Source organism: Oncorhynchus gorbuscha, linkage group LG23 (assembly GCF_021184085.1).
Source record: "Oncorhynchus gorbuscha isolate QuinsamMale2020 ecotype Even-year linkage group LG23, OgorEven_v1.0, whole genome shotgun sequence".
NCBI lineage: Eukaryota > Metazoa > Chordata > Actinopteri > Salmoniformes > Salmonidae > Oncorhynchus > Oncorhynchus gorbuscha.
The window spans coordinates 51125074-51143148 of record NC_060195.1 but is presented as its reverse complement, the minus strand read 5'-3'; positions in this window follow the sequence as shown (position 1 = coordinate 51143148).

Below are 18075 nucleotides of genomic sequence, written 5' to 3'. Positions count from 1 at the left end.
ATAGGCGCATTCACAGCCATGTAAGGAGACATTGGAACACAGCGCCTTCAAATTCTGGGGCATTTCCTTGTTTGAAATGTCATCTTGGTTTCGCCTGTAGCATCAGTTCTGCGGCACTCACAGATAATATCTTTGCAGTTTTGGAAACGTCAGTGTTATCTTTCCAAAGCTGTCAATTATATGCATAGTCGAGCATCTTTTCGTGACAAAATATCTTGTTTAAAACGGGAACGTTTTTTTATCCAAAAATTAAAAGAGCGCCCCCTATATTGAAGAAGTTAACAGGAAGCCAGTGTAGAGAGGCTAGCACTGGAGTAATGATCAAATTTTTTGGTTCTAGTCAGGATTCTAGCAGACGTATTTAGCACTAACTGAAGTTTAATTGAGTGCTTTATCCGGGTAGCCGGATAGTAGAGCATTGCAGTAGTCTAACCTAGAAGTAACAAAAGCATGGATTAATTTATCTGCATCATTTTTGGACAGAAAACTTCAGATTTCTGCAATGTTACGTAAAATGGAAAAAAGCTGTCCTTGAAATAGTCTTGATATGTTCGTCAAAAGAGAGATCAGGGTCCAGAGTAACGCAGAGGTCCTTCACAGTTTTATTTGAGATTAATGTAAAACCATTAAGATTAATTGTCAGATTCAACAGAATATGTCTTTGTTTCTTGGGACCTAGAACAAGCATCTCAGTTTTGTCCAAGTTAAAAGTATAACGTTTGCAGCCATCCACTTCCTTATGTCTGAAACACAGGCTTCTAGCGATGGCAATTTTGGGGCTTCACCATGTTTCATTGAAATGTACAGCTGTGTGTCATCCGCATAGCAGTGAAAGTTAACATTATGTTTTCGAATGACATCCCCAAGAGGTAAAATATATAGTGAAAACAATAGTGGTCCTAAAACGGAACTTTGAGGAACACCAACATTTACCGTTCACAGAGACAAACTGATATCTTTCTGACAGATAAGATCTAAACCAGGCCAGAACTTGTCCGTGTAGACCAATTTGGGCTTCCAAGCTCTCCAAAAGAATGTGGTGATCGATGGTATCAAAAGCAGCACTAAGGTCTAGGAGCACGAAGATAGATGCAGAGCCTCGGTCTGACGCCATTAAAAAGGTCATTTACCACCTTCACAAGTGCAGTCTCAGTGCTATGATGGGGTCTAAAACTAGACAGAAGCATTTCGTACACATTGTTTGTCTTCAGGAAGGGATTCGATATAGGCCGATAGTTTAAAAAATATTTTCTAGGTCAAGGTTTGGCTTTTTCAAGAGAGGCTTTATTATTATTTTTTGGTACACATCCGGTGGATAGAGAGCCATTTATTATGTTCAACATAGGAGGGCCAAGCATAGGGAGCAGCTCTTTCAGTAGTTTAGTTGGAATTAGGGTCCAGTATGCAGCTTGAAGGTTAGAGGCCATGATTCAGGTCCTGGCAGAGTTGTGTAGACTCAGGACAACTGAGCGTTGGAGGAATATGCAGAGTTAAAGAGGAATCCGTAATTTGCTTTCTTAATGATCATGCTCTTTTCCTCAAAAAAGTTAATGAATTTATTTGTCATGTTTTGTCATTTATTATCTTGTCTTGTCCCTGTGCTTCCCATTCTATTCGTTTCCCTCTGCTGGTCTTATTAGGTTCTTTCCCTCTTTCTATCCCTCTCTCTCCCCCTCCCTCTCTCACCCTCTCGCTCTCTCTTCTCTCTATCGTTCCGTTCCTGCTCCCAGCTGTTCCTATTCCCCTAATCAATCATTTAGTCTTCCCACACCTGTTCCCGATCCTTTCCCCTGATTAGAGTCCCTATTTCTTCCTTTGTGTTCCGTTCCTGTCCTGTCGGTTCCTTGTCTAGAATTCACCGTGCTGTGTTTGTGTATCGCCCTGTCGTGTCGTGTTTTCCTCAGATGCTGCGTGGTGAGCAGGTGTCTGAGTCTGTCTGGTTCAAGTGCCTTCCCGAGGCAACCTGCTGTTCACCTGCTGTTCAAGATCGAGTCTCCAGTTTGTCCTCGTCATTTCGAGTGAAAGTTGTGTTTTTTGTTTGTATTTACTTTACTGGATTAAAGACTCTGTTTTCGCCAAGTCGCTTTTGGGTCCTCTTTCACCTGCATGACAGAAGGAACCGACCAAGGAATGGACCCAGCGACTTCAGACGCTCGTTACACTGCCGTCAAGATCCAAGGAGCCATGCTCGGCAGACACGAGCAGGAATTGTCTGCTGCTCGCCATGCCGTGGAGAACCTGGCCGCTCAGGTTTCCGACCTCTCTGGACAGTTCCAGAGTCTACGTCTCGTGCCACCTGTTACTTCCTGGCCTGCCGAGCCTCCAGAACCTAGGGTTAATAACCCACCTTGCTACTCCGGGCAGCCCACTGAGTGCCGCTCCTTTCTCACGCAGTGTGAGATTGTGTTCTCTCTCCAACCCAACACATACTCTAGAGAGAGAGCTCGGGTTGCTTACGTCATTTCACTCCTTACTGGCCGGGCTCGAGAATGGGGCACAGCTATCTGGGAGGCAAGGGCTGATTGCTCTAACAAGTTCCAGAACTTTAAAGAGGAGATGATTCGGGTTTTTGACCGTTCAGTTTTTGGTAGGGAGGCTTCTAGGGCCCTGGCTTCCTTATGCCAAGGTGAACGGTCCATAACGGATTATTCTATTGAGTTTCGCACTCTTGCTGCCTCTAGTGAGTGGAACGAGCCGGCGCTGCTCGCTCGTTTTCTGGAGGGACTCCACGCAGTGGTTAAGGATGAGATTCTCTCCCGGGAGGTTCCTTCAGATGTGGACTCTTTGATTGCTCTCGCCATCCGCATAGAACGACGGGTAGATCTTCGTCACCGGGCTCGTGGAAGAGAGCTCGCATCAACGGTGTTTCCCTGCTCCGCATCGCAACCATCTCCCTCCTCTGGCTCAGAGTCTGAGCCCATGCAGCTGGGAGGGATTCGCATCTCGACTAAGGAGAGGGAACGGAGGATCACCAACCGCCTGTGCCTCTATTGCGGAGTTGCTGGACATTTTGTTAATTCATGTCCAGTAAAAGCCAGAGCTCATCTGTAAGCGGAGGGCTACAGGTGAGCGCAACTACTCAAGTCTCTCCATCAAGATCCTGTACTACTTTGTCGGTCCATCTACGCTGGACCGGTTCGGGTGCTACATGTAGTGCCTTGATAGACTCTGGGGCTGAGGGTTGTTTCATGGACGAAGCATGGGTTCGGAAACATGACATTCCTTTCAGAGAGTTAGAGAAGCCTACGCCCATGTTCGCCTTAGATGGTAGTCATCTTCCCAGTATCAGATTTGAGACACTACCTTTAACCCTCACAGTATCTGGTAACCACAGTGAGACTATTTCTTTTTGATTTTTCGTTCACCGTTTACACCTGTTGTTTTGGGTCATCCCTGGCTAGTATGTCATAATCCTTCTATTAATTGGTCTAGTAATTCTATCCTATCCTGGAACGTTTCTTGTCATGTGAAGTGTTTAATGTCTGCCATCCCTCCCGTTTCTTCTGTCCCTACTTCTCAGGAGGAACCTGGCGATTTGACAGGAGTGCCGGAGGAATATCATGATCTGCGCACGGTCTTCAGTCGGTCCCGAGCCAACTCCCTTCCTCCTCACCGGTCGTATGATTGTAGTATTGATCTCCTTCCGGGGACCACTCCTCCTCGGGGTAGACTATACTCTCTGTCGGCTCCCGAACGTAAGGCTCTCGAGGATTATTTGTCTGTGTCTCTTGACGCCGGTACCATAGTGCCTTCTTCCTCTCCGGCCGGGGCGGGGTTCTTTTTTGTTAAGAAGAAGGACGGTACTCTGCGCCCCTGCGTGGATTATCGAGGGCTGAATGACATAACGGTTAAGAATCGTTATCCGCTTCCCCTTATGTCATCAGCCTTCGAGATTCTGCAGGGAGCCAGGTGCTTTACTAAGTTGGACCTTCGTAACGCTTACCATCTCGTGCGCATCAGAGAGGGGGACGAGTGGAAAACGGCGTTTAACACTCCGTTAGGGCATTTTGAGTACCGGGTTCTGCCGTTTGGTCTCGCCAATGCGCCAGCTGTTTTTCAGGCATTAGTTAATGATGTTCTGAGAGACATGCTGAACATCTTTGTTTTTGTCTATCTTGACGATATCCTGATTTTTTCTCCGTCACTCGAGATTCATGTTCAGCACGTTCGACGTGTTCTACAGCGCCTTTTAGAGAATTGTCTCTACGTAAAGTCTGAGAAGTGCTCTTTTCATGTCTCCTCCGTTACTTTTCTCGGTTCCGTTATTTCCGCTGAAGGCATTCAGATGGATTCCGCTAAGGTCCAAGCTGTCAGTGATTGGCCCGTTCCAAGGTCACGTGTCGAGTTGCAGCGCTTTTTAGGTTTCGCTAATTTCTATCGGCGTTTCATTCGTAATTTCGGTCAAGTTGCTGCCCCTCTCACAGCTCTTACTTCTGTCAAGACGTGTTTTAAGTGGTCCGGTTCCGCCCAGGGAGCTTTTGATCTTCTAAAAGAACGTTTTACGTCCGCTCCTATCCTCCTTACTCCTGACGTCACTAGACAATTCATTGTCGAGGTTGACGCTTCAGAGGTAGGCGTGGGAGCCATTCTATCCCAGCGCTTCCAGTCTGACGATAAGGTTCATCCTTGCGCTTATTTTTCTCATCGCCTGTCGCCATCTGAGCGCAACTATGATGTGGGTAACCGTGAACTGCTCGCCATCCGCTTAGCCCTAGGCGAATGGCGACAGTGGTTGGAGGGGGCGACCGTTCCTTTTGTCGTTTGGACAGACCATAAGAACCTTGAGTACATCCGTTCTGCCAAACGACTTAATGCCCGTCAAGCTCGTTGGGCGTTGTTTTTCGCTCGTTTCGAGTTTGTGATTTCTTACCGTCCGGGTAGCAAGAACACCAAGCCTGATGCCTTATCCCGTCTGTTTAGTTCTTCTGTGGCTTCTACTGATCCCGAGGGATTCTTCCTTATGGGCGTGTTGTCGGGTTAACAGTCTGGGGAATTGAAAGACAGGTTAAGCAAGCACTCACGCACACTGCGTCGCCGCGCGCTTGTCCTAGTAACCTCCTTTTCGTTCCTGTTTCCACTCGTCTGGCTGTTCTTCAGTGGGCTCACTCTGCCAAGTTAGCTGGTCATCCCGGTGTTCGAGGCACTCTTGCGTCTATTCGCCAGCGCTTTTGGTGGCCGACTCAGGAGCGTGACACGCGCCGTTTCGTGGCTGCTTGTTCGGACTGCGCGCAGACTAAGTCGGGTAACTCTCCTCCTGCCGGTCGTCTCAGACCGCTCCCCATTCCTTCTCGACCATGGTCTCACATCGCCCTAGACTTCATTACCGGTCTGCCTTTGTCTGCGGGGAAGACTGTGATTCTTACGGTTGTCGATAGGTTCTCTAAGGCGGCACATTTCATTCCCCTCGCTAAACTTCCTTCCGCTAAGGAGACGGCACAAATCATTATCGAGAATGTATTCAGAATTCATGGCCTCCCGTTAGACGCCGTTTCAGACAGAGGCCCGCAATTCACGTCACAGTTTTGGAGGGAGTTCTGTCGTTTGATTGGTGCGTCCGTCAGTCTCTCTTCCGGGTTTCATCCCCAGTCTAACGGTCAAGCAGAGAGGGCCAATCAGACGATTGGTCGCATACTACGCAGCCTTTCTTTCAGAAACCCTGCGTCTTGGGCAGAACAGCTCCCCTGGGCAGAATACGCTCACAATTCGCTTCCTTCGTCTGCTACCGGGTTATCTCCGTTTCAGAGTAGTCTGGGTTACCAGCCTCCTCTGTTCTCATCCCAGCTTGCCGAGTCCAGCGTTCCCTCCGCTCAAGCGTTTGTCCAACGTTGTGAGCGCACCTGGAGGAGGGTGAGGTCTGCACTTTGCCGTTACAGGGCACAGACTGTGAGAGCCGCCAATAAACGCAGGATTAAGAGTCCAAGGTATTGTTGCGGCCAGAGAGTGTGGCTTTCCACTCGCAACCTTCCTCTTACGACAGCTTCTCGTAAGTTGACTCCGCGGTTCATTGGTCCGTTCCGTGTCTCCCAGGTCGTCAATCCTGTCGCTGTGCGACTGCTTCTTCCGCGACATCTTCGTCGCGTCCATCCTGTCTTCCATGTCTCCTGTGTTAAGCCCTTTCTTCGCACCCCCGTTCGTCTTCCCTCCCCCCTCCCGTCCTTGTCGAGAGCGCACCTATTTACAAGGTACATAAGATCATGGACATGCGTTCTCGGGACGGGGTCACCAATACTTAGTGGATTGGGAGGGTTACGGTCCTGAGGAGAGGAGTTGGGTTCCGTCTCGGGACGTGCTGGACCGTTCACTCATTGATGATTTCCTCCGTTGCCGCCAGGATTCCTCCTCGAGTGCGCCAGGAGGCGCTCGGTGAGTGGGGGTACTGTCATGTTTTGTCATTTATTATCTTGTCTTGTCCCTGTGCTTCCCATTCTATTCGTTTCCCTCTGCTGGTCTTATTAGGTTCTTTCCCTCTTTCTATCCCTCTCTCTCCCCCTCCCTCTCTCACCCTCTCGCTCTCTCTTCTCTCTATCGTTCCGTTCCTGCTCCCAGCTGTTCCTATTCCCCTAATCAATCATTTAGTCTTCCCACACCTGTTCCCGATCCTTTCCCCTGATTAGAGTCCCTATTTCTTCCTTTGTGTTCCGTTCCTGTCCTGTCGGTTCCTTGTCTAGAATTCACCGTGCTGTGTTTGTGTATCGCCCTGTCGTGTCGTGTTTTCCTCAGATGCTGCGTGGTGAGCAGGTGTCTGAGTCTGTCTGGTTCAAGTGCCTTCCCGAGGCAACCTGCTGTTCACCTGCTGTTCAAGATCGAGTCTCCAGTTTGTCCTCGTCATTTCGAGTGAAAGTTGTGTTTTTTGTTTGTATTTACTTTACTGGATTAAAGACTCTGTTTTCGCCAAGTCGCTTTTGGGTCCTCTTTCACCTGCATGACATTATTACTGCTGAATTGAAAGCCATCCTCTCTTGGGGAATGCTGCTTTTTAGTTAGCTTAGAGACAGTATCAAAAATAAATTTAGGATTGTTCTTATTTTCTTCAATTATGTTTGAAAAATAGGATGATTGCACAGCAGTGAGGGCTCTTTGATACTGCACGGTACTGTCTTTCCAAGCTCGTGGGAAGACTTCCAGTTTGGTGTGGCGCCATTTCCGTTCCAATTTTCTGGAAGCTTGCTTCAGAGCTTGGGTATTTTCTGTATACCAGGGAGCTAGTTTCTTATGACAAATGTTTTTTGTTTTTAAGGGTGCGACTGCATTTAGGATATTGCGCAAGTTTAAATTGAGTTCTTCAGTTAGGTGGTTAACTGATTTTTGTCCTCTGACGTCCTTGGGTAGGCAGAGGGAGTCTGGAAGGGAATTTATAGCACTACTTTGATGCTCCTTGGTTGGGGTCTGAGCAGATTATTTGTTGTGATTGCAAACGTGATGAAATGGTGGTCCGATAGTCCAGGATTATGAGGAAAAACATTAAGATCCACAGCATTTATTCCATGGGACAAAACTAGGTCCAGATTATGACTGTGGCAGTGAGTAGGTCTGGAGACATGTTGAACAAAACCCACTGAGTCGATGATGGCTCCGAAAGCCTTTTGGAGTGGGTCTGTGGACTTCATGTGAATATTAAAGTTTCCAAAAATTAGAATATTCTCTGCTATGACTACAAGGTCCGATAAGAATTCAGGGACCTCAGTGACGAATGCTATATATGGCCCAGGAGGCCTGTAAACTGTAGCTATAAAAAGTGATTGAGTAGGCTGCATAGATTTAATGACTAGAAACTCAATAGACGAAAACGTGTTTTTTTTGTAAACTGAAATTTGCTATCGTAATGTTAGCAACACCTCTGCCTTTGCGGGATGCACCAGGAGGTGAGGCCTCATTTAACACAGTAAATTCATCAGGCTTAAGCCATGTATCAGTCAGGCCAATCACATCAAGATTATGATCAGTGATTAGTTCATTGACTATAACTGCCTTGGAAGTGAGGGATCTAACAGTAAGTAGCCCTATTTTGAGATGTGAGGTATCACGATCTCTTTCAATAATGGCAGGAATGGAGGAGGTCTTTATTCTAGTGAGATTGCTAAGGCGAACACCGCCATGTTTAGTTTTGCCCAACCTAGGTCGAGGCGGTCTCAATGGGGATAGCTGAGCTGACGACACTGACTGTGCTAGTGTCAGACCCCACTAAGCTGGCAGGCTGGCTAACAGCTTAGAGCAGAGAAGGCTCGGCCTCTGACTTGGACTCCCTGCTTAATGGGGAGAACCGGTTGAAAGTTTCTATCGGCTGAATGACACCGGTTGAGCATTCCTACAGCATTTCCCTCCAGAAGCCCTGAGAAAGTTGTCCTGGTGTGGGGACCGTGCGGGGGGATTTATACTGCTATCTGCTAAACCCCACATTGGATGAAAAATGTTCCCGTTTTAATTATACAAGATATTTTGTCACGAAAAGATGCTCGACTATGCATATAATTGACAGCTTTGGAAAGAAAACACTCTGACGTTTCCAAAACTGCAAAGAAATTGTCTGAGTGCCACAGAACTGATGTTACAGGCAAAACCCAGATAAAAATCCAATCAGGAAGTGCCGCATTTTTTGAAACCACCTCATGCCAATGACTCCTTATATGGCTGTGAATGGGCCACGAATGAGTTTAGGCTTTCTGTCGCTTCCCCAAGGTGTCAACAGCATTGTGACGTATTTGTAGGCATATCATTGGAAGATTGACCATAAGAGACTACATCTACCAGGTGGTCGCTTGGTGTCCTGCGTTGCAATTATTGCGTAATCTCCAGCTGCTATATTTTTCCGTTTGCTTCTGATCAGAAACCAACTGTCACTGATATATTATCGAATAGATATGTGAAAAACACCTTGAGGATTGATTCTAAACAATGTTTTCCATGTTTCTGTCGATATTATGGAGCTAATTTGGAAAAAAGTTTGGCGTTGTTGTGACTGCATTTTTTCGGTCTTTTTCTTAGCCAAACGTGATGAACAAAACGGAGCTATTTCGCCAACACAAATAATATTTTGGGAAAAAATGAACATTTTGTAACGGCGTTCGTTTGTCGAAAGAGAGTCGGACCAAAATGCAGCGTGGAAGTTACTCATGTTCTTTAATGGAAAAACAACGATACATGAAATAACTGTATATATAGAAAAACAACAAACGGAATGTGAAAACCTATACAGCCTGTCTGGTGAACACTAACACGGAGACAGGAACAATCACCCACGAAATACACAGTGAAACCCAGGCTACCTAAATATGGTTCCCAATCAGAGACAACAAGAATCACCTGATTGAGAACCGCCTCAGGCAGCCAAGCCTATACTAGACACACCCCTAATCAACCACAATCCCAATGCCTACAAAAACCCCAATACGACAACACAATAAACCCATGTCACACCCTGGCCTGAACAAATAATTAAAGAAAACACAAAATACTAAGACCAAGGCGTGACACATTTGCTATCTAACTCAGAGTCTCGTCATTGAAATCATCCAAAGTTCTTCAAAGGTAAATGATTTTATTTGAATGCTTTTCTTGTTTTTGTGAAAAATGTTGCCTGCTGAATGCTAGGCTTAATGCTATGCTAGGCTATCAATACTCTTACACAAATGCTTGTGTAGCTTTGGTTTAAAAGCATATTTTGAAAATATGTGTCATGTTATCTTGTCTTGTCCCTGTGCTTCCTTCTATTCGTTTCCCTCTGCTGGTCTTATTAGGTTCTTTCCCTCTTTCTATCCCTCTCTCTCCCCCTCCCTCTCTCACTCTCTCGCTCTCTCTTCTCTCTATCGTTCCGTTCCTGCTCCCAGCTGTTCCTATTCCCCTAATCATCATTTAGTCTTCCCACACCTGTTCCCGATCCTTTTCCCTGATTAGAGTCCCTATTTCTCTCCTTGTTATTCGTTTCTGCCCTGTCGGTTCCTTGTCTAGAATTCACCGTGCTGTGTTTGTGTATCGCCCTGTCGTGTCGTGTTTTCCTCAGATGCTGCGTGGTGAGCAGGTGTCTGAGTCTGTCTGGTTCAAGTGCCTTCCCGAGGCAACCTGCTGTTCACCTGCTGTTCAAGATCGAGTCTCCAGTTTGTCCTCGTCATTTCGAGTGAAAGTTGTGTTTTTTGATTGTATTTACTTTACTGGATTAAAGACTCTGTTTTCGCCAAGTCGCTTTTGGGTCCTCTTTCACCAGCATGACAGAAGGAACCGACCAAGGAATGGACCCAGCGACTTCAGACGCTCGTTACACTGCCGTCGAGATCCAAGGAGCCATGCTCGGCAGACACGAGCAGGAATTGTCTGCTGCTCGTCATGCCGTGGAGAACCTGGCCGCTCAGGTTTCCGACCTCTCTGGACAGTTCCAGAGTCTACGTCTCGTGCCACCTGTTACTTCCTGGCCTGCCGAGCCTCCAGAACCTAGGGTTAATAACCCACCTTGCTACTCCGGGCAGCCCACTGAGTGCCGCTCCTTTCTCACGCAGTGTGAGATTGTGTTCTCTCTCCAACCCAACACATACTCTAGAGAGAGAGCTCGGGTTGCTTACGTCATTTCACTCCTTACTGGCCTGGCTCGAGAATGGGGCACAGCTATCTGGGAGGCAAGGGCTGATTGCTCTAACAAGTTCCAGAACTTTAAAGAGGAGATGATTCGGGTTTTTGACCGTTCAGTTTTTGGTAGGAGGCTTCTAGGGCCCTGGCTTCCTTATGCCAAGGTGAACGGTCCATAACGGATTATTCTATTGAGTTTCGCACTCTTGCTGCCTCTAGTGAGTGGAACGAGCCGGCGCTGCTCGCTCGTTTTCTGGAGGGACTCCACGCAGTGGTTAAGGATGAGATTCTCTCCCGGGAGGTTCCTTCAGATGTGGACTCTTTGATTGCTCTCGCCATCCGCATAGAACGACGGGTAGATCTTCGTCACCGGGCTCGTGGAAGAGAGCTCGCATCAACGGTGTTTCCCTGCTCCGCATCGCAACCATCTCCCTCCTCTGGCTCAGAGACTGAGCCCATGCAGCTGGGAGGGATTCGCATCTCGACTAAGGAGAGGGAACGGAGGATCACCAACCGCCTGTGCCTCTATTGCGGAGTTGCTGGACATTTTGTTAATTCATGTCCAGTAAAGCCAGAGCTCATCTGTAAGCGGAGGGCTACAGGTGAGCGCAACTACTCAAGTCTCTCCATCAAAATCCTGTACTACTTTGTCGGTCCATCTACGCTGGACCGGTTCGGGTGCTACATGTAGTGCCTTGATAGACTCTGGGGCTGAGGGTTGTTTCATGGACGAAGCATGGGTTCGGAAACATGACATTCCTTTCAGAGAGTTAGAGAAGCCTACGCCCATGTTCGCCTTAGATGGTAGTCATCTTCCCAGTATCAGATTTGAGACACTACCTTTAACCCTCACAGTATCTGGTAACCACAGTGAGACTATTTCTTTTTTGATTTTCCGTTCACCGTTTACACCTGTTGTTTTGGGTCATCCCTGGCTAGTATGTCATAATCCTTCTATTAATTGGTCTAGTAATTCTATCCTATCCTGGAACGTTTCTTGTCATGTGAAGTGTTTAATGTCTGCCATCCCTCCCGTTTCTTCTGTCCCTACTTCTCAGGAGGAACCTGGCGATTTGACAGGAGTGCCGGAGGAATATCATGATCTGCGCACGGTCTTCAGTCGGTCCCGAGCCAACTCCCTTCCTCCTCACCGGTCGTATGATTGTAGTATTGATCTCCTTCCGGGGACCACTCCTCCTCGGGGTAGACTATACTCTCTGTCGGCTCCCGAACGTAAGGCTCTCGAGGATTATTTGTCTGTGTCTCTTGACGCCGGTACCATAGTGCCTTCTTCCTCTCCGGCCGGGGGGGTTCTTTTTGTTAAGAAGAAGGACGGTACTCTGCGCCCCTGCGTGGATTATCGAGGGCTGAATGACATAACGGTTAAGAATCGTTATCCGCTTCCCCTTATGTCATCAGCCTTCGAGATTCTGCAGGGAGCCAGGTGCTTTACTAAGTTGGACCTTCGTAACGCTTACCATCTCGTGCGCATCAGAGAGGGGGACGAGTGGAAAACGGCGTTTAACACTCCGTTAGGGCATTTTGAGTACCGGGTTCTGCCGTTTGGTCTCGCCAATGCGCCAGCTGTTTTTCAGGCATTAGTTAATGATGTTCTGAGAGACATGCTGAACATCTTTGTTTTTGTCTATCTTGACGATATCCTGATTTTTTCTCCGTCACTCGAGATTCATGTTCAGCACGTTCGACGTGTTCTACAGCGCCTTTTAGAGAATTGTCTCTACGTAAAGGCTGAGAAGTGCTCTTTTCATGTCTCCTCCGTTACTTTTCTCGGTTCCGTTATTTCCGCTGAAGGCATTCAGATGGATTCCGCTAAGGTCCAAGCTGTCAGTGATTGGCCCGTTCCAAGGTCACGTGTCGAGTTGCAGCGCTTTTTAGGTTTCACTAATTTCTATCGGCGTTTCATTCGTAATTTCGGTCAAGTTGCTGCCCCTCTCACAGCTCTTACTTCTGTCAAGACGTGTTTTAAGTGGTCCGGTTCCGCCCAGGGAGCTTTTGATCTTCTAAAAGAACGTTTTACGTCCGCTCCTATCCTCGTTACTCCTGACGTCACTAGACAATTCATTGTCGAGGTTGACGCTTCAGAGGTAGGCGTGGGAGCCATTCTATCCCAGCGCTTCCAGTCTGACGATAAGGTTCATCCTTGCGCTTATTTTTCTCATCGCCTGTCGCCATCTGAGCGCAACTATGATGTGGGTAACCGTGAACTGCTCGCCATCCGCTTAGCCCTAGGCGAATGGCGACAGTGGTTGGAGGGGGCGACCGTTCCTTTTGTCGTTTGGACAGACCATAAGAACCTTGAGTACATCCGTTCTGCCAAACGACTTAATGCCCGTCAAGCTCGTTGGGCGTTGTTTTTCGCTCGTTTCGAGTTTGTGATTTCTTACCGTCCGGGTAGCAAGAACACCAAGCCTGATGCCTTATCCCGTCTGTTTAGTTCTTCTGTGGCTTCTACTGATCCCGAGGGGATTCTTCCTTATGGGCGTGTTGTCGGGTTAACAGTCTGGGGAATTGAAAGACAGGTTAAGCAAGCACTCACGCACACTGCGTCGCCACGCGCTTGTCCTAGTAACCTCCTTTTCGTTCCTGTTTCCACTCGTCTGGCTGTTCTTCAGTGGGCTCACTCTGCCAAGTTAGCTGGTCATCCCGGTGTTCGAGGCACTCTTGCGTCTATTCGCCAGCGCTTTTGGTGGCCGACTCAGGAGCGTGACACGCGCCGTTTCGTGGCTGCTTGTTCGGACTGCGCGCAGACTAAGTCGGGTAACTCTCCTCCTGCCGGTCGTCTCAGACCGCTCCCCATTCCTTCTCGACCATGGTCTCACATCGCCCTAGACTTCATTACCGGTCTGCCTTTGTCTGCGGGGAAGACTGTGATTCTTACGGTTGTCGATAGGTTTTCTAAGGCGGCACATTTCATTCCCCTCGCTAAACTTCCTTCCGCTAAGGAGACGGCACAAATCATTATCGAGAATGTATTCAGAATTCATGGCCTCCCGTTAGACGCCGTTTCAGACAGAGGCCCGCAATTCACGTCACAGTTTTGGAGGGAGTTCTGTCGTTTGATTGGTGCGTCCGTCAGTCTCTCTTCCGGGTTTCATCCCCAGTCTAACGGTCAAGCAGAGAGGGCCAATCAGACGATTGGTCGCATACTACGCAGCCTTTCTTTCAGAAACCCTGCGTCTTGGGCAGAACAGCTCCCCTGGGCAGAATACGCTCACAATCCGCTTCCTTCGTCTGCTACCGGGTTATCTCCGTTTCAGAGTAGTCTGGGTTACCAGCCTCCTCTGTTCTCATCCCAGCTTGCCGAGTCCAGCGTTCCCTCCGCTCAAGCGTTTGTCCAATGTTGTGAGCGCACCTGGAGGAGGGTGAGGTCTGCACTTTGCCGTTACAGGACACAGACTGTGAGAGCCGCCAATAAACGCAGGATTAAGAGTCCAAGGTATTGTTGCGGCCAGAGAGTGTGGCTTTCCACTCGCAACCTTCCTCTTACGACAGCTTCTCGTAAGTTGACTCCGCGGTTCATTGGTCCGTTCCGTGTCTCCCAGGTCGTCAATCCTGTCGCTGTGCGACTGCTTCTTCCGCGACATCTTCGTCGCGTCCATCCTGTCTTCCATGTCTCCTGTGTCAAGCCCTTTCTTCGCACTCCCGTTCGTCTTCCCTCCCCCCTCCCGTCCTTGTCGAGAGCGCACCTATTTACAAGGTACATAAGATCATGGACATGCGTTCTCGGGGACGGGGTCACCAATACTTAGTGGATTGGGAGGGTTACGGTCCTGAGGAGAGGAGTTGGGTTCCGTCTCGGGACGTGCTGGACCGTTCACTCATTGATGATTTCCTCCGTTGCCGCCAGGATTCCTCCTCGAGTGCGCCAGGATGCGCTCGGTGAGTGGGGGGGTACTGTCATGTTTTGTCATTTATTATCTTGTCTTGTCCCTGTGCTTCCTTCTATTCGTTTCCCTCTGCTGGTCTTATTAGGTTCTTTCCCTCTTTCTATCCCTCTCTCCCCTCCCTCTCTCACTCTCTCGCTCTCTCTTCTCTCTATCGTTCCGTTCCTGCTCCCAGCTGTTCCTATTCCCCTAATCATCATTTAGTCTTCCCACACCTGTTCCCGATCCTTTTCCCTGATTAGAGTCCCTATTTCTCTCCTTGTTATTCGTTTCTGCCCTGTCGGTTCCTTGTCTAGAATTCACCGTGCTGTGTTTGTGTATCGCCCTGTCGTGTCGTGTTTTCCTCAGATGCTGCGTGGTGAGCAGGTGTCTGAGTCTGTCTGGTTCAAGTGCCTTCCCGAGGCAACCTGCTGTTCACCTGCTGTTCAAGATCGAGTCTCCAGTTTGTCCTCGTCATTTCGAGTGAAAGTTGTGTTTTTTGATTGTATTTACTTTACTGGATTAAAGACTCTGTTTTCGCCAAGTCGCTTTTGGGTCCTCTTTCACCAGCATGACAATATGAGATGACAGTGTTGTTAACAAAAGGCTAAGCTTGTGTTTCAATATATTTATTTAATTTAATTTGCGATTTTCATGAATAGGAAACGTGCGTTATGGTAATGCGCTTGAGGCTATGATTACGCTCCCGGATACGGGATTGCTCGTCGCTAGAGGTTAATCGTATTTGTATTTTTTACTAATTTTTTAATAATCTTTACAGGATAATGCCATGGGCACTATCTGATGTGTGGAGACAATTCACTGCAGCTGATGTAGAATGAACAGCTGTGTACATTTGTAAATACTGTGCCAAATCATATGTGAAGAATGCAATAAAGCTGCAGAATCATCTGGCCAAGTGCATAAACTTCCTTCAGCGCTCACCACAAGCAACATCTGACAAAAGTCCCTCTACTTCTATTCGAGGTGAAAATTATGAATCAGACACCTAATCGATAGCAACAACTCGAGCTGTATATGCAACTGCTTCACCTCTGATGCACACAGGCAATGTGTATTGGAAGAGATTTCTGAATGTTTTCGACCCAGCACACACCCCTCCAACCAGACATGCTTTATTTACTAATTTGCTGGATGCAGAGTTCAACAGAGTTCAAGTGAACGTCAAGCAAATCATAGAGAAAGCAGGCTGTAATGCAATCATCTCTGATGGGTGGCCTGATGTTTGTCGGCAAGGAATAATTAACTACATCAGACAGTATTCTACAAGATAACAGACACAAGGGACAACAGATACACTGGTCTCTACATTGCAGATGAGCTGAAGGCAGTCATCAATGACCTTGGACCACAGAAGGTATTTGCACTGGTGACAGACAATGCTGCTAACATGAAGGCTGCTTGGTCTAAAGTGGAGGAGTCCTACCCTCACATCACACCCATTGGCTGTGCTGCTCATGCATTGAATCTGCCCCTCAAGGACATCATTGCACTGAAAACAATGGATACACTCTACAAGAGAGCCAAGCAAATGGTTAGGTATGTGCAGGGTCATTCAAGTTATAGCAGAAATCTGCCTCACCAAGCAAAGTGAGAAGAATAAGAGCACCACAGTGAAGCTGCCCAGCAACACCTGTTGGGCTGGTGTTGTCATCATGTTTGACAGTCTCCTGGAGGGCAAGGAGTCTCTCCAAAAATGGCCATATCACAGTCTGCCAATATGAACAGCCCCATCAAGAAGATCCTCCTGGATTATGTATTTTGAGAGAGTGGTAAGCAGCCTGAAACCTATAGCAGTAGCCATTTCATGGATTGAGAGAGACAATGCCATCCTGTCTGATGTTCAGAGACTGCTTGCTGATGTTCTGAAAGAGCTGCAAAATCTGGACCCCTACAAATCAGCCGGGCTAGACAATCTGGATCCTCTCTTTCTAAAATGATCTGCTGAAATTGTTGCAACCCCTATTACTAGCCTGTTCAACCTCTCTTTCATATCGTCTGAGATTCCCAAAGATTGGAAAGCTGCCACGGTCATCCCCCTCTTCAAAGGGATTGACACTCTCGACCCAAACTGCTACAGACCTATATCTATCCTACCCTGCACCTCTAAGGTCTTCGAAAGCCAAGTTAACCTGTTACTCCTACCCCCTACTTTTTCGAACATTCTGTTAAAAATCGCGCAACATTTCAGCGCCCTGCTGCTCATGCCAGGAATATAGTATATGCATATGATTAGTATGTGTGGATAGAAAACACTCAGAAGTTTATAAAACTGGTTAAATCACTGCTGTGACTATAACAGAACGTGCGTTTCATCGAAAAGTGCAGGAAAATCTGATCACTGAAAATGGAAATAAATATCCATGCGCCACTTCCAGGAATTGTTCAAGAAGAACCGAATTAAATGAGGCCGAGGTTGCAGTACCTACAGCTTCCACACGATGTCTAGAGTCTTGTCATTTACTTCGGCTTTGATTTTTGGTCAAACCGAATCAAGGGAACCGATTCCCTCCGGTCTTCGACCGGATGTTTTGGTTGAGAAATATCCAGACATTTTTTCCAGACGGACACCTATAGAATTTACATCGCCTCCTGATGAATTTTATTGGTTATTAACGTGTATTAATACCTACAGTTGCATTGCAAAAGTATTTCGAAGTGTTTTGTGAAAGTTTATCGTCGACTTTTTTCATTAAAAAAAATGACGTTACGTTATGAAACGCTATTTGTTTTGTTTATCACACAGTCTTCATAGATCGATATCTAGGCTATATATGGACCGATTTAATCGAAAAAAAAGACCCAATAGTGATTATGGGACATCTAGGAGTGCCAACAAAGAAGATGGTCAAAGGTAATGAATGTTTTATATTTTATTTGTGCGGTTTGTGTAGCGACGACTATGCTAATTATTTTGTTTACATCCCCTGCGGGTCTTTTGGGGTGTTACATGCTATCAGATAATAGCTTCTCATGCTTTCGCCAAAAAGCATTTTAATAATATATATGCCATTTAGCAGACGCTTTTATCCAAAGCGACTTACAGTCATGTGTGCATACATTCTACGTATGGGTGGTCCCGGGAATCGAACCCACTACCCTGGCGTTACAAGCGCCATGCTCTACCAACTGAGCTTGTTGCCTGGATTCACAACGAGTGTAGCTTTAATTCAATACCCTGCATGTGTATTTTAATGAACGTTTGAGTTTTAACTAATACTATTAGCATTTAGCGTAGCGCATTTGCATTTCCAGATCTCTAGATGGGACGCCTGCGTGCCAGGTAGGAGCAAGAGGTTAACAAACAGATTACTGACCATTTTGAATCACATCGTACCTTCTCCGCTATGCAATCTGGTTTCAAAGCTGGTCATGGGTTCACCTCAGCCACGCTCAAGGTCCTTAACGATATCATAACCGCCATCGATAAGAGACATTACTGTGCAGCTGTATTCATCAACCTGGCCAAGGCTTTCGACTCTGTCAATCACCACATTCTTATTGGCAGACTCAACAGCCTTGGTTTCTCAAATGATTGCCTCGCCTGGTTCACCAACTACTTTTCTGATAGAGCTCAGTGTGTCAAATCGGAGGGCCTGTTGTCCGGACCACTGGC